This window comes from Pseudophryne corroboree (assembly GCF_028390025.1).
Source record: "Pseudophryne corroboree isolate aPseCor3 chromosome 3 unlocalized genomic scaffold, aPseCor3.hap2 SUPER_3_unloc_38, whole genome shotgun sequence".
NCBI lineage: Eukaryota > Metazoa > Chordata > Amphibia > Anura > Myobatrachidae > Pseudophryne > Pseudophryne corroboree.
The window spans coordinates 410,469-434,976 of NW_026967528.1; the positions used below are offsets into that span (position 1 = coordinate 410,469).

Genomic DNA, 24,508 nt, shown 5'->3' on the forward strand with positions numbered 1-24,508 from the left:
ACACCAGATGTGACTCATTGTCCAAGGCCATGTGAATGAGCTAGGAACTGGAGTTTATACACCTTGCTCTGTGATGATAGGATGAATCTCTGTGAGAACACACCCTCCAGGATTGGGTGCCCAGATCAGCTGAGAATTAACTGGAGATGGTGATTAACCGGGAGAAGGATTCTGTAGACAGTTAATGCAATGCACTGCTGGTTGCTGGCTGGGATCAGTAGTGCACCGGGAGTTAATGCTGGTTAACTAGAATCACTGTGTACTCCAGGCTGCTGGCTGAAACCAGTGATTACCAAACGATAGAACTGGTTAGGTGGAGCACAGTGAGCTGTGGGCTGCAGGAGACTGAAGACTGGAACTGCTGGGACCTGTAGTTCCACAGGTCCAATTCACAGGGAATACTCTGAAAACAGAGGACTGAAGCCAGGAGACGCCTGTTCACTGGAAGTGATGCAATGGAGACTGCAGATTCCTGACACCCTGTCACGCAGTTTTCTTCCAGTTCATAATAACAGTCCTGTTACTCCCATACTTCCGTCTTCAGTCATTTGGGCAGGCCTCACACAAGATTTATTTACCAAGTTAAAGCAGCTTCAACATCAAGCTCCTGGAAATACTCCTGCTGGTCGTCTTTACGTCCCTGAGTTTTTGAGAGCTACTGTTTTGACTGAGTTTCATGATAGCAAAGTTGCCGGGCATCCGGGGATCTCTAAGACTTTGGAATTAGTCTCCCGCTCAGTATGGTGGCCTGGTCTTTCTAAAGACATTAAGGAGTTTGTTTTTTCTTGTCAGGTCTGTCCACAGCATAAGGTTCCCCGTTCCTTGCCTATCGGGAAACATATGCCCTTAAATTTTCCTCTCAGGCCATGGTCTCATATTTCCATGGATTTTGTGGTAGACCTCCCTCTGTCAGCCGGATTCCGAGTCATATGGGTGGTAGTGGACCGTTTTAGCAAGATGGCCCATTTCATTGCTCTTCCCCGACTGCCATCTGCCCAGGGATTGGTTGTTTTGTTTCTCCGCCATGTTTTCAGACTTCATGGGTTGCCCACTGATATTGTTTCTGATCGGGGTCCACAATTCATTGCACAATTCTGGAAGTCTTTTTGTGCCTCATTAAAGATGAAATTGTCTTTAACATCCGGCTACCATCCCCAATCCAACGGGCAGACCGAGCGAGTTAATCAATCATTAAAACTGTATTTGCGTTTGTACTCAGCCAAACTCCAGAATGATTGGTCCGAGTTTCTTCCTTTGGCGGAGTTTGCTTACAATAATTCTTGTCATTCCTCCACTAATGTGTCTCCATTTTTTTCAGTTTTTGGTTTTCACCCCAGAGCTAATTCTTTTTTTCAACATTCTTCTGTTTCCTCGCTAACCTTAACCTCTCATCTCAGAGTCATTTGGAAAAAAGTGCACCTTGCTCTCAGAAAAGCGGCATTTCGAGAGAAAAAAATTTCTGACAGGCTCCGACGTCCTTGCACTTTTAAGGTGGGAGACAGGGTATGGTTGTCGACTCGTAACATTAGACTTCGACAAACCTCAGCTAGATTGGGCCCCAAATTTATTGGACCATTTCATATTATTAAAAAAATCAACCCAGTTGCTTTCCGGTTACGTTTACCAAGAGCTCTCCGGATCGGAAATACGTTCCATTGCTCCCTGTTGAAACCATACGTTTCTTCCAGTAGATTTCCTCGGAAGATCTCTCAGGGGAAATCACCAGTAGATGTACAGGGACAACAGGAGTTCTTGGTGGAGAAGGTTCTCGATTCCAAATTGTCCCGGGGTCGGCTTTATTTTCTGGTGCACGGGAAGGGCTATGGTCCGGAGGAAAGGTCTTGGGTCCTGGATAAGGATCTCCATGCCCCGAGGCTCAAGAGGGCATTTTTTCGGGAATTTCCTCGGAAACCTGGCTTTAGGGGTTCCTTGACCCCTCCTCAAGGGGGGGTACTGTTAGGCGCCGGGTCCGCTCGTCGGTGCGGCCCGGCGCCTAGCAACCAGGGACGCCGTGCGCGTACAGCCGCCGGCTCCCTGGCAACGCTAGACGCCGCACGGACCCTAGCAACGGGGACGCCACTGGCGGACCGCGTTCCCCGTTGCTGGGTCCATTTTAATTAGTAAGGGCACCTGTTTCCTGGCCGTGCAGCAAGGCAGCTGCACGGCATTTAGTCCAATCAGCCTCTAAACAGCTGATTGGAGGACTCCCTGTTAAGTACACTCCCAGGGCTTCTCACAGACGCCGGTAATAGCTTCCTGCATGCTGTATCTGTTTGCTGAGAGTGTTTCCAGTCCTGCTGTATCCGGTCGTTCCTGTCCTCAGTTGTCCTGCACTCGGAAGTCGTCATCTGTTCCTGGAGTCCTGACAGAGCACCGTTAAACATCCAGTGGTGTTCGTGAGTCGTGGCATAGCCGTGTGTTGCGGCTTGGCCGCTTTATTACTTATTACTTATTATTTGCGTTTCGGAGCTTTTTGCGGAGGATTCCGCTCCCACAGATCCACTCTGGTATCCAGCGGTGCTGGGTAGAAGTATGGACTAGTGGATTTTGGTTGTCCTTTTATCTGGCGGTTTTTCCGCGCATACTTTAAGTTGGGTTAGTTAGCTTGTTGTCCTTGGCCTGTTGTTAGTCAGAGGTCCTCTTGTCATCATCCTGCCTCAGATTTCCCTTTGTCTCTCACTAAGACCGGGGGGCACCGGAGTTGGGCAGACATAATCCGCCTTTCAAACGTGGCTGCCAGGGGCTCAAGAAACCATAGTCTCGCAAGGGATTTCCGATAGCACGGGTGAGACAATAGAGTTAGGGCGCCAGGGGCAACTAGTTTTTCCTGCTCCTGTAACCAGCATTCCCTTCCAGTACTCTGGCCATTGTCATAAGATCTCCTCCGGTCAGGAGTACTGGAATCATAACAGCATCTCTTGAAGTTCCGGGTACCAAGCTCTTCTTGGCCAATCCATAACCACGAGTATAGTTTTCACTCCTCGCCTTCTTCTTATTCTCAGTACCTAGGGTATGAGCGGTAGAGGAGGAAACACATAAACCGACTGGTACACCCACGGTGTCACTAGAGCGTCCACAGCTATCGCCTGAGGGTCCCTTGACCTGGCGCAATATCTTTTCAGCTTTTTGTTGAGGCGGGACACCATCATGTCCACCTGTGGTCTTTCCCAACAGTTTACCAGCATTTGGAAGACTTCTGGATGAAGTCCCCATTCTCCCGGGTGGAAGTCGTGCCTGCTGAGGAAGTCTGCTTCCCAGTTGTCCACTCCCGGAATGCTTACACATGATTCTCTGCCCATTGGAGAATCCTTGTGGCTTCTGCCATCGCCATCCTGCTTCTTGTGCCGCCCTGTCTGTTTACATGGGCGACCGCCGTGATGTTGTCTGATTGGATCAGTACCGGCTGGTTCTGAAGCAGGGGCCTTGCCTGGCTTAGGGCATTGTAAATGGCCCTTAGCTCCAGGATATTTATGTGAAGAGAAATCTTCTGATCTGACCACAGTCCTTGGAAATTTCTTCCCTTTGTGACTGCACCCCAGCCACGAAGGCTGGCATCCGTGGTCACCAGGACCCAGTCCTGTAATCCGAATCTGCGGCCCTCTAGTAGATGAGCCCTCTGCAGCCACCACAGCAGCGACATCCTGGTTCTTGATGATAGGGTTATCCGCTGTTGCATCTGGAGATGGGACCCGGACCATTTGTCCAACAGGTCCCACTGGAACGTCCTTGCGTGGAACCTTCCGAATGGAATTGCTTCGTATGAAGCTACCATTTTCCCCAGGACTCGTGTGCATTGATGTACCGACACTTTTCCTGGTTTTAGGATGTCTCTGACTAGAGATGACAACTCCTCGGCTTTTTCCACTGGAAGAAACACTCTTTTCTGGTCTGTGTCCAGAATCATTCCCAGGAACATAAGACGTGTCGTCGGGACCAGCTGTGACTTTGGAATATTGAGAATCCAGCCGTGCTGTTGTAGCACTTCCCGAGAAAGTGCTACCCCCACTACCAACTGTTCTTTGGACCTCGCCTTTATCAGGAGATCGTCCAAGTACGGGATAATTGAAACTCCCTTCTTGCGAAGGAGTATCATCATTTCGGCCATTACCTTGGTAAAGACCCTTGGTGCCGTGGATAACCCAAACGGCAGCGTCTGGAACTGATAGTGACAGTCCTGTACCAGGTACTCCTGGTGCGGAGGGTAAATGGGGACATGCAGGTACACATCCTTGATGTCCAGGGAGACCATGTAATCCCCCTCCTCCAGGCTCGCAATAATCGCCCTGAGCGATTCCGTCTTGAACTTGAACCTTCTGAGATAAGTGTTCAAGGATTTTAAATTTAAGATGGGTCTCACCGAACCGTCCGGTTTCGGTACCACAAACATTGTGGAATAGTAACCCTTTCCTTGCTGAAGGAGGGGTACCTTGACAATCACTTGTTGTGAATACAGTTTTTTAATAGCCACCAACACTGCCTCCCTGGCAGAGGGAGTTGCCGGTAGGGCAGATTTTAGGAAACGGCGCGGGGGGGGGGGGTACGTCTCGAATTCCAGCCTGTACCCCTGAGATACTACTTGAAGGACCCAGGGATCCACCTGTGAGAGAGCCCCCTGTGCGCTGAAATTCCTGAGACGGGACCCCACCGTTCCCGGTTCCGCCTGAGCATCCCCAGCGTCATGCTGTGGACTTACCGGACGCAGGGGAGGACTTCTGCTCCTGGGAACCAGCTGTGTGCTGCAGCTTTTTCCCCCTTCCTCTGCCCCTCGTCAGAAAGGATGAGCCTCTAGCCCTCTTGCTTTTCTGGGGCCGAAAGGACTGTACCAGTTAATACAGTGCTTTCTTTTGCTGCGGGGCAGCATGTGGTAAAAAGGTCGATTTCCCAGCAGTAGCTGTGGAAACGAGGTCTGAAAGGCCCTCCCCAAAAAGTTCCACCCCTTTATAGGGTAAAACTTCCATGTGCCGCTTTGAGTCTGCATCACCTGACCATTGCCTAGTCCATAACCCCCTTCTGGCGGCAATGGAGATAGCGCTTATTCTTGATGCCAGCCGGCAAATATCCCTCTGTGCATCACGCATGTATAAGACAGCGTCTTTTATATGCTCTATTGTCAGCAAAATATTGTCCCTATCCAGGGTATCAATATTATCCGACAGGGAATCTGACCAGGCAGCAGCAGCCCTGCACATCCAAGCTGATGCAATCGCTGGTCGCAATACAATGCCCGTGTGTGTGTAAATAGCTTTTAGGGTAGCTTCCTACTTCCTATCAGCAGGTTCCTTCAGGGTGGCCGTTTCTGGTGACGGTAGTGCCACCTTCTTTGATAAGCGTGTCAGCGCCTTATCTACCCTAGGGGGTGTTTCCCAATGTGACGTTTTGAAATGATCAATTTCTTATCGGGGGAAGTCCATGCTTCCTCACACACCTCATTTAATTCCTCAGATGCACGAAAAACTACAGGTAGTTTTTTCTCACCAAACATAATACCCTTTTTTGTGGTACCTGGGGTATTATCAGAAATGCGCAAAACATTTTTCATTGCCTCAATCATGTAACAGGTGGACCTATTGGAGGGTACACTAGTCTCATCATCGTCGACACTGGAGTCGGTATCCGTGTCGACGTCTGTATCTGTCACCTGAGGTAGCGGGCGTTTTAAAGCCCCTGATGACATTTGAGACGCTGGAACAGGCACAAGCTGTGTAGCCGGCTGTCCTATGTCGTCAAACCTTTTGTGTAAGGAGTTGACACTTTCACGCAATTCCTTCCATAAGTCCAACCACACAGGTGTCGACCCTGCAGGGGGTGACATCACATTCACAGGCATTTGCTCCGCCTCCACATCATTTTCCTCCTCATACATGTCGACACAGCAGACACACAGGGAATGCTCTTACAGAGGACAGGACCCCACAAAGCCCTTTGGGGAGACAGAGGGAGAGTATGCCAGCACACACCAGAGCGCTATATATCACAGGGATATCACCTATAAAAACGTGTTTTCCCCTTATAGCTGCATAATATATTTATACTGCGCCTAATTTGTGCCCCCCCTCTCTTTTTTACCATTTTCTGTAGTGCAGGACTGCAGGGGAGAGCCAGGGAGCTTCCTTCCAGCGGAGCTGTGAGGGAAAATGGCGCCAGTGTGCTGAGGGAGATGGCTCCGCCCCTTTTTCGGCGGGCTTTCTCCCGCTATTGTAAAAGTTCTGGCAGGGGTTAATAAACACCTATATAGCCCCTGGGGCTATATATGGTGCCAGTTCGCCAGCCAAGGTGTTAATATTGCTGCTCAGGGCGACCCCCCCAGCGCCCTGCACCCATCAGTGACCGCAGTGTGTGGTGTGCATGAGGAGCAATGGCGCACAGCTGCAGTGCTGTGCGCTACCTTGGAGAAGACAGAAGTCTTCACTCGCCGATTTTCCGGACTTTCTTGCTTTTGGCTCTGTAAGGGGGACAGCGGCGCGGCTCCGGGAACGGACAACGAGGTCGGGTCCTGTGTTCGATCCCTCTGGAGCTAATGGTGTCCAGTAGCCTAAGAAGCCCAAGCTACCACCACTTAGGTAGGTTCGCTTCTTCTCCCCTTAGTCCCTCGATGCAGTGAGCTTGTTGCCAGCAGGTCTCACTGAAAATAAAAAACCTAACATATACTTTCTTCCTAGGAGCTCAGGAGAGCCCCTAGTGTGCATCCAGCTCGGCCGGGCACAGAAATCTAACTGAGGCTTGGAGGAGGGTCATAGGGGGAGGAGCCAGTGCACACCAGATAGTCCTAAATCTTTCTTTAGAGTGCCCAGTCTCTTGCGGAGCCTGTCTATTCCCCATGGTCCTTACGGAGTCCCCAGCATCCACTAGGATGTCAGAGAAATAAGCTTTATTAACAATGAAACAGACATACAGTGATATATATTAACTAATGTGAATCAAAAACACAAGTTAAGAAATGCCATATAACAGTGATTATGAGTCCAGAGTTATATATGTGAACTTCCCTCATATTAATGTGTCTTTTGGTAATCTATGTGTGTTAGCTAACATTGGCCCTCATTCCGAGTTGATCGGTCGCAAGGCGATTTTAGCAGAGTTGCACACGCTAAGCCGCCGCCTACTGGGAGTGAATCTTAGCTTCTTAAAATTGCGAACGATGTATTCGCAATATTGCGATTACAAACTACTTAGCAGTTTCAGAGTAGCATCTGACTTACTCGGCATCTGCGATCAGTTCAGTGCTTGTCGTTCCTGGTTTGACGTCACAAACACACCCAGCGTTCGCCCAGACACTCCCCCGTTTCTCCGGCCACTCCTGCGTTTTTTCCGGAAACGGTAGCGTTTTTATCCACACGCCCCTAAAACGCCGTGTTTCCGCCCAGTAACACCCATTTCCTGTCAATCACACTACGATCGCCGGAGCGATGAAAAAGCCGTAAGTAAAAATACTAACTTCATTGTAAAAATACTTGGCGCAGTCGCAGTGCGAATATTGCGCATGCGTACTAAGCGGATTTTCACTGCGATGCGATGAAAAATACAGAGCGAACGACTCGGAATGAGGGCCATTGTTCTCAAAACTCCAATTTTAAATTATGGAATGAATCATATAGGGAGCTGGCTCTAAAGAAAGCATTGTAACCCTAAATTTCATTTAACCCCCTAGGGGAAATAGTTCCCAGGGTATAAATCCATCTGGATTCTTTTTGTAACAGCACCCTGTCCCTGTTACCGTCCCTGAGGGATTTAGGTACATGGTGTATTAGAATCGCCCTAATTGAGGCAACTCCATGATTGCCCTCTAAGCAGTGCCTTGCAAATGGTTGATCACTTTGGTTCTTTTCATGGGCCTTTTTAATGGCACTGCGATGAAGGGCCATCCTCTCCCTAAATTGACGAATAGTCTTGCCCACATAGGCAAGACCACAGGGACAAGTTAAAAGGTATTTCTTTATCATCCACTAGGGGTCACTGGAGTACTCTTGGGATATGGACGGGCGTAGCCGAACAAAGGCACTGAATATTCAAATTTAGGACTCTCCCCCCCCTCCATATCCCCAAGTACCTCAGTGTACTTTGCCAGTGTTTTTTCGGTGCTCACAGATGAACATCGGCTTGTGGCAATGGCCACTTTTCAGAAAAACTTGGGTCCGGGATGGTGTCGCTGCAAGGCAGCGTATGGCGTGTCGGTCCTCACAAAGAGCACCCTCACAGCCACAGGCGCTATAAGGCAGCGCATGGCGTGTCGGTCCTCACAAAGAGCACCCTCACAGCCACAGGCAGCCACTGTCTCCTGCAAGCTGAACGGAGCTTACAGAAAGAAGATCCGTTACAGCCAGGATGAGACAAAGAGCTGGAAGAAGGAGCAGCAGACACGAGTGGAGCTGGAGGCTGAAACGGAGCTTACAGAGAGAAGCTCGTCACAGCCAGGTTGGATCAAGGTATGGGTGTCAGGGCGGTCAGCTCACGCTGCCGCCCTGCTGTGTGTGTGTTATACTGTACAGGCGCCGCTGACGGGTCCCGCTGAAGTACGCGCAAAGCGGCCGCACGTCACTCAGACGCCGGCCGCTCTCACTGCGCTCATGGCCCGGCACCGTTACTCGCGAGAATCGCTACACGCCGCCGACACTCTCCTTGCCTGAACTAAGCAGAGCGGCCGCACGTCACTCAGACGCCGGCCGCTCTCACTGCTCTGATGCGGCACCGCTACACGCCGCCGACACTCTCCTTGCCTGAACTAAGCAGAGCGGCCGCACGTCACTCAGACGCCGGCCGCTCTCACTGCGCTGATGGCCCGGCACCGCTACACGCCGCCGTCACTCTCCGGGCGCTGAACTAAGCAGAGCGGCCGCACGTCACTCAGACGCCGGCCGCTCTCACTGCTCTGATGCGGCACCGCTACACGCCGCCGACACTCTCCTTGCCTGAACTAAGCAGAGCGGCCGCACGTCACTCAGACGCCGGCCGCTCTCACTGCTCGGATGGCCCGGCACCGCTACACGCCGCCGTCACTCTCCGGGCGCTGAACTAAGCAGAGCGGCCGCACGTCACTCAGACGCCGGCCGCTCTCACTGCTCGGATGGCCCGGCACCGCTACACGCCGCCGAGACTCTCCTGTGTACTAAGGACTGCTGTAGAAGCAGCTGCCAGACGGCTCCCCGGCGCTAGATTCAGGCTCTCCTGCTCTCCCTGCACCCGATCCCCGTACGCTGCAGGTAACATGGGGATGCAGGGGGGGGGGGAGGGGAAATAATACCCATAGCAGCAGCAAGGGCTGCATGGGTTCAAAATAGACAAGCAGCGCAGCACTTTAAACAATGTACACTGTGTACTGTGATTATATGTTCAGCACGTTTTATATATATAATATATAATTAAGCTTTTGCTGGCAGAACTGTCTATAATATCAGTATGAACTGTGATTATATGTGTAAACACTTTGTATATATATATATAATATATATATGAGGCTTTGGCTGGCAATAGGTTATCAGTGGCATAACCTATTGCACGTTTAACCATGTTTTCTGTTATTTTTGGTTAAGGTTGCAAGATAAATACACTGCAGGCAGTGCTCATATTAATTGACTAAATGCATATATTTTACTGTATCCTACACCTGGGTTATCACTGTATAATAGGCTATTAAGCATAGTAACTGTATAATAGGCTATTAAGCCTATATTAAAACTGCAGCAGGTAACCTGTACTGTGATTTTCTGTGAAAGCATGGCATGACGGCCATTTTAATCATTGCTGGTGTTCCAGTTATAATTCCAGACCATACACCTCTACTCCACAAGGAGGCGCAGGGGTGTTAGTGGGAATTTTTAGCTCAGGATAATTCTAGAACATTCCTGCTCTACATCTTTAAGCCACCAGAAGGCGCAGGGGTGTTAGTAGGAATTTGGTTCGGGTTTCATGCCCATGTGAACTGCTTTTCACATAAAGAACGCTTTAGTTTCCTAATAAATATGCTGTTCAGCAATAACATATATATATATAGATATATATGCCATATAATAATGTTATTAAGTCGTGCAAGTGTCTGTCTGTTGCCTATTATGATGTCTGTCTACATAGCGAATAAGGCTCTAGGGCAGACTAAAAATGTTAACATTGGCAATTCAAATTAAAACAGCGGTAATCGGAGTATCAGAATAACTCCGTCAGCGCTAACAAAAGACAATCTTTCCAAAGTGACAATTTTCCTTTGGGTACCAGAGTGTTTATTTCACTAGTCTTATAATTTAATGCACGATTCTATGTCAAATCTCACACCGATAACTACAAGTGAGAAGGGTACATTAGTCCAGCATTCAGATAGTGCGGGGTGTTGGACAACCATACATAATCGTTTCCAAAATGACGCGATCCGCCATTGGTATATGCGTTTCTATCAAACATTATAAAAACCACGGATACATTTGGGTCACTAGAATCTATGTATGAAACCATGCCGATCACGGTTAAAAGAAGCTGCAGAGTATATCTGTAAAGCTTCTGCTAACGCCGGTTATTTTCATTGTCGATAGTTAAGCGCGACAAGGCCAGAGCTTGTTTGCTCCTAAATTTGATATATGTGTAACGGCATTTTATCCCTTTAGGATATTCTGCCATTAGCGCATACAGTATACTTGTAACGGCGTTTTATTCCTTTATAAGAAACAGTCACGCCTTGTAACGACAGGACGTTACAGTCAGCAAGCCAGTGGTTTGATGACCTCTTTTACAATTGTGGAAGTGCGTCTTTTCATGTTACATTTGCGAGGTTTCATGACTTCAACTCATATATGTCTCAGCTATTTACAGCTTAGAGTACAAAACGACTTCTGGCGAACGGTTTGGCAGGTTGTCATTTAGTCTTGGCTGGTTTATCAACCAGGCAATAGTACGCCAACAGAGTCAAAGTTGCTTATTCCCCTCTGTTTGAGCAAAATCAAACAGCTCCGTTGCAATATCAATCAGCAAGTCATTTACTACAGTTAGAAAATGGATTTTCTGCAGTTAGTTTTTGCTTATTGCAGCCACAAAATTGTATAATTGCATTTGATCTTCACAATGCGTATTTACCCAGTCCGGTTTCTTCATCACAGGTTCTAGCGTTTGCAAATCGCCACAACCATTAACCATTTCATTTATACCGTTGCTTATCGCTTCCGGTATTTACCAAAGTGATGTTGGAATAATAGTTCATCTCACATAAGAACTATGTATCAACAAAGTTCCTCTATCTTGCGCTACTAAGGTATACTGCGGTAGCAGATTAAGTTCGAAAACAATCACATAAATCAAAGACTTTTACCTACTACACCAGCAAGAACAAAAGTACATCTAGTAATTAGTGCAAAACACGCACACTAGCGGTACATTGGTGTATTCAATTATTAAGAATAAAAATGTGTTTTCAATTTAGTTCGCCACCCTTCACTCGCGTTTCCCACAGAGGGACAAGGGTGAGTATACTCTGGACGACAGTCACAGAGAGTCAGGATTTGTAGTTAAAATCAACGCAAAGGTTCTAAAACACGACAGATTCCTGTCGATAAAGGTACTAGAACTCTGTGCATTTTACAATGCAATAGATAAATGTCCTACAACTCTGTGCATTTTACAATGCAATAAATGATTCGCTTTCAGTCTGACCAAGTATAGACTCTGGTTTCTCTTCAGAACGAATAAATCTTTCGCGTTTTACTAAAGATTTCTGTAGAGAGGAACAACCGTGAGTTTCATGTAATTTTGTTTTTTCATGCCTGGCTCACGCTGCCCTTAAGCAGTCAAACAAAGCAACGGCAGTTGCATACTCAACAACCAGTGAGAACCAATAAGCCGCATGGCAAGGCGGTAGGTAACTCAAATCTTCAATGGCTCACAACGCCATTATGTGAAAATGTCAAGAGATCAATCCGTGAGTGGACATCTGTTACACAGACGATCTCACCCGTCAGGGTTTGAATCTAAAAAAACTGGACATTAAATCCAGAGGTGTTTCATATGTGAGTCCACAGAAGGGGGTTACCCTCAAGTATACATGAGGGCATCTCGCCACAAGCTCAGTATGTGTACATCACATTCATGGGGTCATTCAGCATCGTGTATCTGGCTCCACCAATTTCCGCTTCTTTCTTCGTTGCCAAAACGGATCAGAAGACAGTTCGTCACAGTCATACTGGTGGTATCTCATGGGTTTCAGAGAAGTTTGCTTCTCGAATTTTCAAGGAATACTTGCACACGATCTTGGCCCGCTCATAATACGTCCAACCTGTTACATCAGGGAACGTTCTTTTACCCATAGTTACCTATGTACCTATTATCTATGTACCGCAGCTGCGGTTGACGGGGTGAGGGTTCAGTGCTCGCTTCGGCAGCACATATACTAAAATTGGAACGATACAGAGAAGATTAGCATGGCCCCTGCGCAAGGATGACACGCAAATTCGTGAAACGTTCCATAAGACCGCCCTCTTAAAAAAATAGAGCATTACAGTATCGGTTATACCAACCATGTAACGAAATAGTAAGCCGCTTAAGGCAGCTCATTATTAAAAAATTTCGTGTGCTTACATAGGTTGTAAACCTTGGAAGTTTCCAACATCATACTTCAAGTACCCGTATTCTGTTAAACGGGATGGGATGGAAAACTGCGTTCATCTGCACTAACAGTGCAGGTATCTGTGTGGTAAACGTATTTTCAAAGACGTTTGCCTCCATTTGCGTCTTTCTACAAGGTGTCACCAAAGTTCAGACTCTATTTATCCCACCTACAGCGCCAGGCGATTTGTGGTTGGGTTCAGATTTATTACAGTTTTCATATTTTGGAACCTTTAAGTTTCATATTTTTTGAACCTTTACAACAAATGAGAATTAAGTTTCTCACTTTGGAAAACATTTTTCTTCTAGCCTTGCCTTCGGCAAGGGTGCTTCGGCAAGGGTTTTGTTTTCATATTTGGGTGCCTTGTATTCCAAGCCACCGTATTTGAGTTTCTCATGACAAAGCAGATCTTCGGACGAAATCCGCTTTCGTATTCTTCACATCAATATACCAATAGTGGTTCCTGTGTGGACAGCACATTCTAAAATTCTGAATGTGGTACACGCGTTACGCGTTTATATATGTACCGAACGTCTACAGTACGTGATATGAATACGTTGTTGTTATATATGATACTGCAAACTGGGGTTAGCCAGTTTCTCAGCAGACATTATCCAGTTGGATAATAATGACTACAAGTCAGGCTTACTTTAAGGCTAAGTTACAATAGCCTACGTCAGTAATAGTTCATTCCACAGGTTCTGTGGGAATGTCAGACCCAGCGGGTCGTGGAGCGTCTACAACGCGGCTACATAGCCTTCAGTGCACCACGTTTGTGCACGTTTACACGTTATGAATGGTGGCGCCATCAGCATTTAGCTTTGGCTGCCTACTGTTATAAGTATCAAACAGCTCTCCCGCCCACGAGGGAAGCTTTGGTACGTCCCAAGAGTACTCCAGTGACCCCTAGTGGATGATAAAGAAAATAGGATTTTGGTACTTACCAGGTAAATCCTTTTCTTTGAATCCATAGGGGGCACTGGACGCCCACCCAGAGCAGTTTTACCTGGGTTGTTTTAAGCTCAAGGGAGCTTAGTGAACAAATTTAACTTGGATGGTATTAAGCTCAAAGGAGCTTATGGTAACACATTTTCACCGGTTGGTTCAAATTATAAGTTCTATCGGTTAAGCTGTCAACTCTTTAGTTGACAATAAGGTTACGGGTCAACTTTGTGGTTGTCCGTTATGTTATAGGGATTCTCCATTGTCAACCTCTCTATATCCTGTTCGCTCAGTAAAAAACACTGGCAAAGTACACTGAGGTACTTGGGGATATGGAGGGGGGGGAGAGTCCTAAATTTGAATATTCAGTGCCTTTGTTCGGCTACGCCCGTCCATATCCCAAGAGTACTCCAGTGCCCCCTATGGATTCAAAGAAAAGGATTTACCTGGTAAGTACCAAAATCCTATTATTACATGTGTAGTTGTGCAGGTAAGTCTGTGCCGGATTTAAATTTTTTGACCACTATGTGGGTGGTTAAATGTTGCTCCTGTAATAAGAGTATTACAGGTAGCACACCCTAGACATTTAAAACATCCCTGTTTTTGTCACAGAAAATAGGACTGACTAATCTTAGTAAGGTTAGAAACATCAAGTTTCATAACATAATCCCCTAGATTTTTGCCACGTGTGTGGCAAGGCATGAGACGAGTTTCTGCTAATGTGGACAATGCCTGATCAGTCTGTATGATTGGCCACATTTGTTTTGCTTTCTTAACCACCCGTTTACTTGCTGTCGTATATTTATTGACCCAGGTTAGTTTTTTAACCCCCGAAACCCTATGTCTAATTTTGGGTGTGAGAGCCTGCTCCCGTGGCATATTAAGAACCCTTGTCTTTGACGCCTGTAATGCTATCATTGGATATCCACGCTGGGCAAATTTACTCAACATGTTATCCAATGCCACTATGGTTTCTGCCGGGTCTGAGGTAATTCTTCTAACCCGCAGAAATTGCGAGTAGGGGAGTCCTGTCTTGAGAGCCAAAGGATGAAACATTTGATGACTAAGTAATGTATTCCGATCGGTGGGTTTGATGTAAATGGAGGTAGATACCCCTTTGTCACTACGGGTGATGGATACGTCTAAAAAATGTATTGTAAACTCATCCAATGTTGTGGTGAACTTCACTACATGTTCTGTTTATGTTTTTCCCATAGTTGGACCAGATCTTCCCTAGAGCCTTGCCAAAACACCAGGTCATCAATATAGCGTTTGTAATAAACTACCTGCGACATAACAGTTGTGTTAAGATAAAACATTTGTTTTTCAACATAGTGCATGAAGGCGCAGGCGTTCGATGGGGCCACTGCCGACCCCATCGCACAGCATGCTATTTGTAAAAAGAATCCTCCATTAAAGACAAAGTAATTCCGACTCAAAACCAAATGTAACAACTTCAAAAAAAACTCCTAGGTCGGGGCCCGTATTTAAACGGTTCTCATTTAGTAGTAGATGCAGGTGTAGAGGCTAGTGACATCAGCACTACACATCAACATGTGCTCAGGTAAGTCACCCAATTCTTGCATTTGTATCAAGAGAGTAATTGTGTCTTTTAAATAAGACGGTGTAGCTTGGATGCATGGATTTAAAATGCATCCAAAAAATAAGAATTTACTTACCGATAATTCTATTTCTCGGAGTCCGTAGTGGATGCTGGGGTTCCTGAAAGGACCATGGGGAATAGCGGCTCCGCAGGAGACAGGGCACAAAAAAGTAAAGCTTTTACCAGATCAGGTGGTGTGCACTGGCTCCTCCCCCTATGACCCTCCTCCAGACTCCAGTTAGGTACTGTGCCCGGACGAGCGTACACAATAAGGGAGGCAATTTGAATCCCGGGTAAGACTCATACCAGCCACACCAATCACACCGTACAACTTGTGATCTAAACCCAGTTAACAGTATGATAACAGAAAGAGCCTCTTAAAGATGGCTCCTTAACAATATAACCCGAATTTGTTAACAATAACTATGTACAGTATTGCAGATAATCCGCACTTGGGATGGGCGCCCAGCATCCACTACGGACTCCGAGAAATAGAATTATCGGTAAGTAAATTCTTATTTTCTCTATCGTCCTAAGTGGATGCTGGGGTTCCTGAAAGGACCATGGGGATTATACCAAAGCTCCCAAACGGGCGGGAGAGTGCGGATGACTCTGCAGCACCGAATGAGAGAATTCCAAGTCCTCTTTTGCCAGGGTATCAAATTTGTAGAATTTTACAAACGTGTTTTCCCCCGACCACGTAGCTGCTCGGCAGAATTGTAATGCCGAGACCCCTCGGGCAGCCGCCCAAGATGAGCCCACCTTCCTTGTGGAATGGGCCTTAACAGATTTAGGCTGTGGCAGGCCTGCCACAGAATGAGCAAGTTGAATTGTGTTACAAATCCAACGAGCAATCGTCTGCTTAGAAGCAGGGGCACCCAACTTGTTGGGTGCATATAGTATCAACAGCGAGTCAGATTTTCTGACTTCAGCCGTCCTTGAAATGTATATTTTTTAAGGCTCTGACAACGTCCAACAACTTGGAGTCCTCCAAGTCGCCAGTGGCCGCAGGCACCACAATAGGTTGGTTCAGGTGAAACGCTGATACCACCTTAGGGAGAAAATGCGGACGAGTCCTCAGTTCTGCCCTATCCGAATGGAAGATTAGATAAGGGCTTTTATAAGATAAAGCCGCCAATTCAGATACTCTCCTGGCGGAAGCCAGGGCCAGTAACATAGTCACTTTCCATGTGAGATATTTAAAATCCACCTTTTTCAATGGTTCAAACCAATGGGATTTGAGGAAATCTAAAACTACATTTAGATCCCACGGTGCCACCGGAGGCACCACAGGAGGCTGTATATGCAGTACTCCTTTAACAAAAGTCTGTACCTCAGGAACTGAGGCCAATTCTTTTTGGAAGAATATTGACAGGGCCGAAATTTGAACCTTAATAGATCTCAATTTGAGACCCATAGACAATCCTGATTGTAGGAAATGTAGGAAACGACCCAGTTGAAATTCCTCCGTCGGAACACTCCGATCCTCGCACCACGCGACATATTTTCGCCAAATGCGGTGATAATGTTTCGCGGTGACTTCCTTCCTTGCCTTAATCAAGGTAGGAATGACTTCTTCTGGAATGCCTTTCCCTTTTAGGATCTGGCGTTCAACCGCCATGCCGTCAAACGCAGCCGCGGTAAGTCTTGAAAGAGACAGGGACCCTGTTGTAGCAGGTCCCTTCTCAGAAGCAGAGGGCACGGGTCGTCCGTGACCAACTCTTGAAGTTCCGGGTACCAAGTCCTTCTTGGCCAATCCGGAGCCACTAGTATTGTTCTTACTCCTCCTCACCGTATAATCTTCAATACCTTTGGTATGAGAGGCAGAGGAGGAAACACATATACTGATTTGTACACCCAAGGTGTTACCAGTGCGTCCACAGCTATTGCCTGTGGATCTCTTGACCTGGCGCAATACTTGTCCAGTTTCTTGTTGAGGCGAGACGCCATCATGTCTACCATTGGTCTTTCCCAACAGTTTACTAGCATGTGGAAGACTTCTGGATGAAGACCCCCCTCTCCCGGGTGAATATCGTGTCTGCTGAGGAAGTCTGCTTCCCAGTTGTCCACGCCCGGGAAGAACACTGCTGACAGTGCTATTACGTGATTCTCCGCCCAGCGAAGAATCTTGGTAGCTTCTGCCATTGCACTCCTGCTTCTTGTGCCGCCCTGTCTGTTTACATGGGCGACCGCCGTGATGTTGTCCGACTGAATCAACACCGGTTTTCCTTGCAGGAGTGGTTCCGCCTGGCTTAGAGCATTTTAGATTGCTCTTAGTACCAGAATGTTTATGTGAAGAGACTTTTCCAGGTTCGTCCATACCCCCTGGAAGTTTCTTCCTTGTGTGACTGCTCCCCAACCTCTCAGGCTGGCGTCCGTGGTCACCAGGATCAAATCCTGTATGCCGAATCTGCGGCCCTCCAATAGATGAGCCTTTTGCAACCACCACAGAAGATATACCCTTGTCCTTGGCGACAGGGTTATTCGCAGGTGCATCTGAGGATGCGACCCTGACCATTTGTCCAACAGATCCCTTTGGAAAATTCTTGCATGGAATCTGCCGAATGGAATTGCTTCGTAAAAAACCACCATTTTTCCCAGGACTCTTGTGCATTGATGTACAGACACCTTTCCTGGTTTTAGGAGGTTCCTGACAGGTCGGATAACTCCTTGGCTTTTTCCTCGGGAAGAAAAACCTTTTTCTGAACCGTGTCCAGAATCATCCCTAGGAACAGCAGACGTATCGTCGGAAAACAGCTGCGATTCTTGGAATATTTAGAATCCAGTCGTGCCGTCGAAGAACTACTTTAGATAGTGCTCTTCCGACCTCCAACTGTTCTCTGGAACTTGCCCTTTTTAGGTCGTGCAAGTAAGGGATAATTTAGATGCCTTTTTTCTTTGAAGAAACATCTTTTCGGCCATTACCTTGGTAAAAAGGCCCGGGGTGCCGTGGATAATTCAAACGGCATCGTCTGAAACTGATATTGACAGTTCTGTACCACGAACCAGAGGTACCCTTGATGAGAAGGACAAAATTTGGACATGGAGGTAATCCTTGATGTCCAGGGACACCATATAGTCCCCTTTTTTCCGGTTCGCTATCACTGCTCTGAGTGACTTTATCTCGATTTGAACCTTTTATGTAAGTGTTCAAAACATTTTAGATTTAGACTATGTGTCACCAAGCCGTCTGGCTTCAGTACCACAATATAGTGTGGAAAAATAATACCCTTTTCCTTGTCGTAGGATGGGTACTTTGATTATCACCTGCTGGATATACAGCTTGTGAATTGTTTCCAATGCTGCCTCCCTGTCGGAGGGAGCCGTTGGTAAAGCAGACTTCAGGAACCTGCGAGGAGAAGATGTCTCGACTCTCCAATCTTTACCCCTGGGATAATACTCGTACGATCTAGGGGTCAACTTGCGAGTGATCCCACTGCGCCCTGAGACTCTTGAGACTACCCCCCCACCTTGAGTCCGCTTGCACGGCCCCAGCGTCATGCTGAGGACTTGGCAGACGCGGTGGAGGGCTTCTTTTCCTGGGAAAGGGCTGCCTGCTGCAGTCTACTTCCCTTACCTCTATGTCTGGGCAGATATGACTGGCCTTTTGCCTGCATGCCCTCATGGGAAAGGAAAGATTGAGGCTGAAAAGACGGTGTCTTTTTTAGCTGAGATGTAACTTGGGGTAAAAAAGGTTGGATTTCCCAGCTGTTGCTGTGGTCCCCAGGTCCGATGGACCGACCCCCAAATAACTCCTTCCCTTTATACAGCAATACTTCCATCTGCCGTATGGGATCTGTATCACCTGACCACTGTCGTGTCCCTGACATCTTCTGGGAGATATGGACAACGCACTTATCTTGATGCCAGAGAGCAAATATCCCTCTGTGCATCTCACATACATATATATAGAATGCATCCTATTTAATGCTGTACATGAATAAAATATTTTTAGTCAGGGAATCCGACCAAGCCAACCCAGCACTGCATCTCCAGGCTGATGGCGATCGCTGGTCGCAGTATAACCACCGTATGTGTGTATATACTTTTTAGGATATTTTTCCAGCTTCCTATCAGCTGGCTCCTTGAGGGCGGCCGTATCTGGAGACGGTAACGCCACTTGATAAGCGTGTGAGCGCCTTATCACCCTAAGGGGTGTTTCCCAACGTACCCTAATTTCTGGCGGGAAAGGGTATAACGCCAATATTTGCTATCGGGGTAACCCTACGCATCATCACACACTTCATTTTATTTTATCTGATTCAGGAAAAACTACAGGTAGTTTTTTCACTCCCACATAATACCCTTTCTTGTGGTACTTGTAGTATCAGAAACACGTAACACCTCCTTCATTGCCCTTAACGTGTGGCCCTAATGAGAAATACGTTTGTTTATTCACCGTCGACACTGTATTCAGTGTCCGTGTCTGTGTCTGTGTCGACCGACTGAGGTAAATGGGCGTTTTGTTTTTTTTAAAAACCCCTGACGGTGTTTCTGAGACGCCTGGACCGGTCCTAATAGATTGTCGGCCGTCTCATGTCGTCAACCGACCTTGCAGCGTGTTGACATTCTCACGTAATTCTCTAAATAAGCCATCCATTCCGGTGTCGACTCCCTAGAGAGTGACATCACCATTACAGGCAATTTCTCCGCCTCCTCACCAACATCGTCCTCATACATGTCGACACACACGTACCGACACACAGCACACACACCGGGAATGCTCTGACAGAGGACAGGACCCACTAGCCCTTTGGGGAGACAGAGGGAGAGTCTGCCAGCACACACCAAAAACGCTATAATTATATAGGGACAACCTTATATAAGTGTTTCTCCCTTATAGCATCTTTTATATATATACAATATCGCCAAAATCAGTGCCCCCCCTCTCTGTTTTAACCCTGTTTCTGTAGTGCAGTGCAGGGGAGAGCCTGGGAGCCTTCTCTCCAGCTTTTCTGTGAGAGAAAATGGCGCTGTGTGCTGAGGAGATAGGCCCCGCCCCTTTTTCGGCGGGCTCGTCTCCCGCTATTTTTGAAGTTAGGCAGGGGTTAAATATCTCCATATAGCCTCTGTGGGCTATATGTGAGGTATTTTTTTTTGCCTCTAATAAGGTTTTTATTTGCCTCTCAGAGCGCCCCCCCCAGCGCTCTGCACCCTCAGTGACTGTTGTGTGAAGTGTGCTGAGAGGAAAATGGCGCACAGCTGCAGTGCTGTGCGCTACCTTTATGAAGACTCAGGAGTCTTCAGCCGCCGATTTTGGACCTCTTCTCTCTTCAGCGTCTGCAAGGGGGCCGGCGGCGCGGCTCCGGTGACCATCCAGGCTGTACCTGTGATCGTCCCTCTGGAGCTAGTGTCCAGTAGCCAAGCAGCAAATCCACTCTGCACGCAGGTGAGTTCACTACTTCTCCCCTAAGTCCCTCGTTGCAGTGATCCTGTTGCCAGCAGGACTCACTGTAAAGTAAAAAACCTAAGCTAAACTTTCTCTAAGCAGCTCTTTAGGAGAGCCACCTAGATTGCACCCTTCTCGTTCGGGCACAAAATCTAACTGGAGTCTGGAGGAGGGTCATAGGGGGAGGAGCCAGTGCACACCACCTGATCTGGTAAAAGCTTTACTTTTTTGTGCCCTGTCTCCTGCGGAGCCGCTATTCCCCATGGTCCTTTCAGGAACCCCAGCATCCACTTAGGACGATAGAGAAATATTGATACTGGATGATATAAAGAGCCCCTGGCCGACACTATAGGTCGGCCAGGTAGGTCTACGAGTGACTTATGTATCTTAGGCACAGTGTAAAAAAGGGGCACTTTCGGATATTCTACACACAATGCTTTCTTAACTTCAGAAGAAATAAGGCCCTGTTCACAAACATCCTGTAAATACTGGTCCAATTCTGTTTTAAACTCTCGAGTTGGGTCCCTAGTCAGTCTCCTATAAGTGGATGTGTCGTTGAGCTGACGATCACATTCACGTATATAAGACCCAAGGTATATATATGTATATATGTATTGTTCCATTAAATATTAAGGACACCGTGTATGGATACCGTGTGTGGGATCAAATTGTTCAGGGCCACATAAGTAATAATTCGGTGGTTGCGAGGATATTGTCACATATTACGGCAACAAGTTATTAGCGATACCGGATTCATGTATATTACTGTATGATACTGTGGTCGGTTTGATCTGGTCTTTAGGTGGGAGCCCAGAAGTAACCTGTAATCACATCACAAGATTAGGTGTCGCTCAGTGTTCGAGCTGACCAATGACCCACAGTGTACTGAATATGTCCCGCCCCTGGACCAATGGAAGATCTTACATTCCCCATTGTACTGTTATTGGAACATTGTATAAAAGGACGCACCTGGCCCAGGTTTCAGTCACCTTTCTCAGAGGTCATCTTGTAAGACGACTGAGGCCTGGAAGCCGGTGGCGCAGCGTATGTATGAAGGTAACTGATCCTATTGTATTGGTATAGTTGTATTGCTAATTGTACTTGCATTTATTTCCCGTGTCTGTTGTATATTATTGCACGTATTACTGTATCCTTGAATTGTATTGTGTTGCTACAGTGCAGCATTGTTATCCCTTTGTGTCCGCTAGGGACTAATATATATGGTTATTGGGTTGGACCTTTAATCCAAATTTACCCATCTGTCTCGTCTGTTATTTTGTTAATCTGGCGAAGTGTCAGGGACACTTCCGACACTCTACTAAGGTCTAAGTGTGTTATATTGCTGTAGCCATATATATTCACCAAAGTATTATGAGTGCATCAACGCTCAAAAGGTAAGCTAAGTGGTGCTACGCATAGGTACGCCCGTAGCTAGGAATAAAGTGTAAACAGCGTAACATTGAGGAAACTGCGCAACTAACCTATTGTCCATCAGTTTACTTTAAAAACAGTTTATCAGAGTAAAAAAAACAACAGAACAGTTGAACAGACAAAATTTAATTAAAACCAACAAATGATAAAACTATTTAATTACACAGAGACCCCCCCCTTCCCCCCGTAATATCATCCCACTATTCAAATGCGCTGTCAAAATCGGACTTAGCCAAAATTGCACCAGAAATATTTTGCTTTTAAACAACTTTATTTCATATCTTTAATACACATATTTTTGTCTGTATTTTAAACTTAAAAAATACTTTACTCTGCACAACAGCCTATGGGGGTCAGACCCATCCGCAATAGTGGCTCGCAGCAGTTTACCCGGTGGTGGCAAAATGCACATGCACAGCGGCCACACAGACACACACATTGTGGTCGCATCCCTGAGGGGTGAACGCGGGTGGGCCGGGACCATTTTCCAGGAGGGGGAGGGGGGGGGTTGCGTGATGTCACATCTGCGTTCATCTCTGATTAACCCCCTATAAGCTTCCAGAGTGCACCTCATATCTCATCTTTTCCAAGTTACTACAAATGATATGAGATCGGTAGCAGCACTACTTTCAGGATTATTACACAGAACACACATAAAGGCTGACACAGCAAATAACAGTAACACATACAAGGGATTAATTAGAAATAAGGAAGCATAATCATCATTAAGTCTAATTATCAACTGATTCTGTGTGGAACACATACACCTCTTTACTGCCTCCAGCAGGCCCCTGGTACTGCACTGTGACCACCCGCCCCATCTCCCCCCACTATTGCCATCCACCCCATGTCTCCCCCACTACTGCCACGCACCCTGTCCTCTCCCCACTACTGCCACCCACCCTGTCTCCCCCCACTACTGCCACTGCCCTGTCTCCCCCCACTACTGACATCCACCCGTGTCTCCCCTACTACTGCCACCTGCCCTGTCTCCCCTACTACTGCCGTCCGTCCCATCTCCCCCCACTATTGCCATCCACCCGTGTCTCCCCTACTACTGCCACCTGCCCTGTCTCCCCGCTCTGACACCTCAGCCCTGCTTGCAGATGTTTACCCACATAGACATTGCCTCCAGCAGCTCCCACTACTGCCACCCACCCTGTCTCCCTCCTCAGCCCTGCTTGGGGACGTTTACCCACATACACATTGCATCAAACAGCTCCTACTACTGCCCGCTGCCCTTTCTCCCTCCTCAGCCCTGCTTGGGGACATTTACCCACATAGACATTGCCTCCAGCAGCTCCCACTACTGCCACCCACCCTGTCTCCCGCCTCAGCCCTGCTTGGGGACGTTTAACCTCATAGACATTGCCTCCAGCAGCTCCTACTACTGCCCCCTGCCCTGTCTCCCTCCTCAGCACTGCTTGGGGACAATATTACCCACATAGACATTGCCTCCAGTAGCCCCCGCTACTGCACTACTGCCACCCACCCTGTTTCCCCTGACATCTTAGCACTGCTTGGGAATTTATGGTACTGCTAACAGTCCATCAACAGATGGAAGAAACCCAGGCAGTACGGATGCAGCAGCTGCTTCTGGTATCATGGTCATGCAAGGCTGGGAGTCAGTAAGATTACTTAATAGAGGGTCTAAATTCAGTAAGGATAGCAGATGCTGCTAATTAGCAATCCTTTTCCTAGCGTGCTAGGGGCCACCCAGCATGCTGACCACCGCCTACCCCCTTGAAGAAACAGAAATTGCGATTGCCTCACAATTTCTGCTTTATCGTAGAAATTAGTGAAGCCTCCTGCTGCCGCTGCTTGCGCAGGAGGCCCGCTGCATTTTTCTTGATCATGGCAGCTGCATGTGATGTCACACAGCCGTGATCATGCCCGTCTGTCCTCCGTTCGCGCCACACTGCCCCAGCACCGATCCGTCTCCTCCCTGGAAATGGAGCATTGCCCGCCCACCCCCGTGACTGCCTCTGCCTGACAGGCAATCACATTTTCTGCGTCCCCTCTGCAGCAAATGCAGGTGCATGCACGGGATGGGCGCAGTGGATGCGCCCGCAATTTTTCAATAATTCCGTTTGGATCACACACTGCGATCAGACCTGAATTAGGCCCCGAATCATCATCTTACAGGCAGCCAGTGATGGGAGCAGAGAATGGGTGTTATGTGGCAGGAATGGGCTGGTTAGGTAACAGCCTGGCTGCTGCATTCTGTACAAGCTACAAGCTCAGTAATTATTTTGCTGGGAGACCCAGGTAGAGGACATTGCAGTAGTCTGTGCGTGATGATACAAGTACATGTATGACTGTAGGTAGATCTTCTGAGGGAAATAAGTGCTGGAGTCTGGCTATGTTCCTCAGATGAGGATCTGATTGTGGCTGATACCTGATGTCTAAGTGTCACTCCACAATCCAGGACACCAAGATTCTGCACAGGATCAGAATTTTGTAACTCTGAACCCCCAAGTGTAAGTCTGGTTGGTTTGCAAAGCTGAGCTGTAGCCCTGTCCTTTGTTGGTGAGCTTCTACCATATGGACCTGTTTCACCAGGACT

General features: G+C 47.4%; 2 non-coding genes across 2 annotated transcripts; both read left to right on the forward strand.

The window, feature by feature from the left end:
- Positions 1–11,635: 11,635 nt before the first annotated feature.
- Positions 11,636–11,751, forward strand: LOC134984146 (U5 spliceosomal RNA). Its single transcript, XR_010191714.1, has one exon. It is a non-coding gene; the product is annotated as a U5 spliceosomal RNA (small nuclear RNA).
- A 586-nt stretch (positions 11,752–12,337) lies between these two features.
- On the forward strand, positions 12,338–12,444 carry LOC134984147 (U6 spliceosomal RNA). Its single transcript, XR_010191715.1, has one exon. It is a non-coding gene; the product is annotated as a U6 spliceosomal RNA (small nuclear RNA).
- The last annotated feature ends 12,064 nt before the right edge of the window (positions 12,445–24,508 follow it).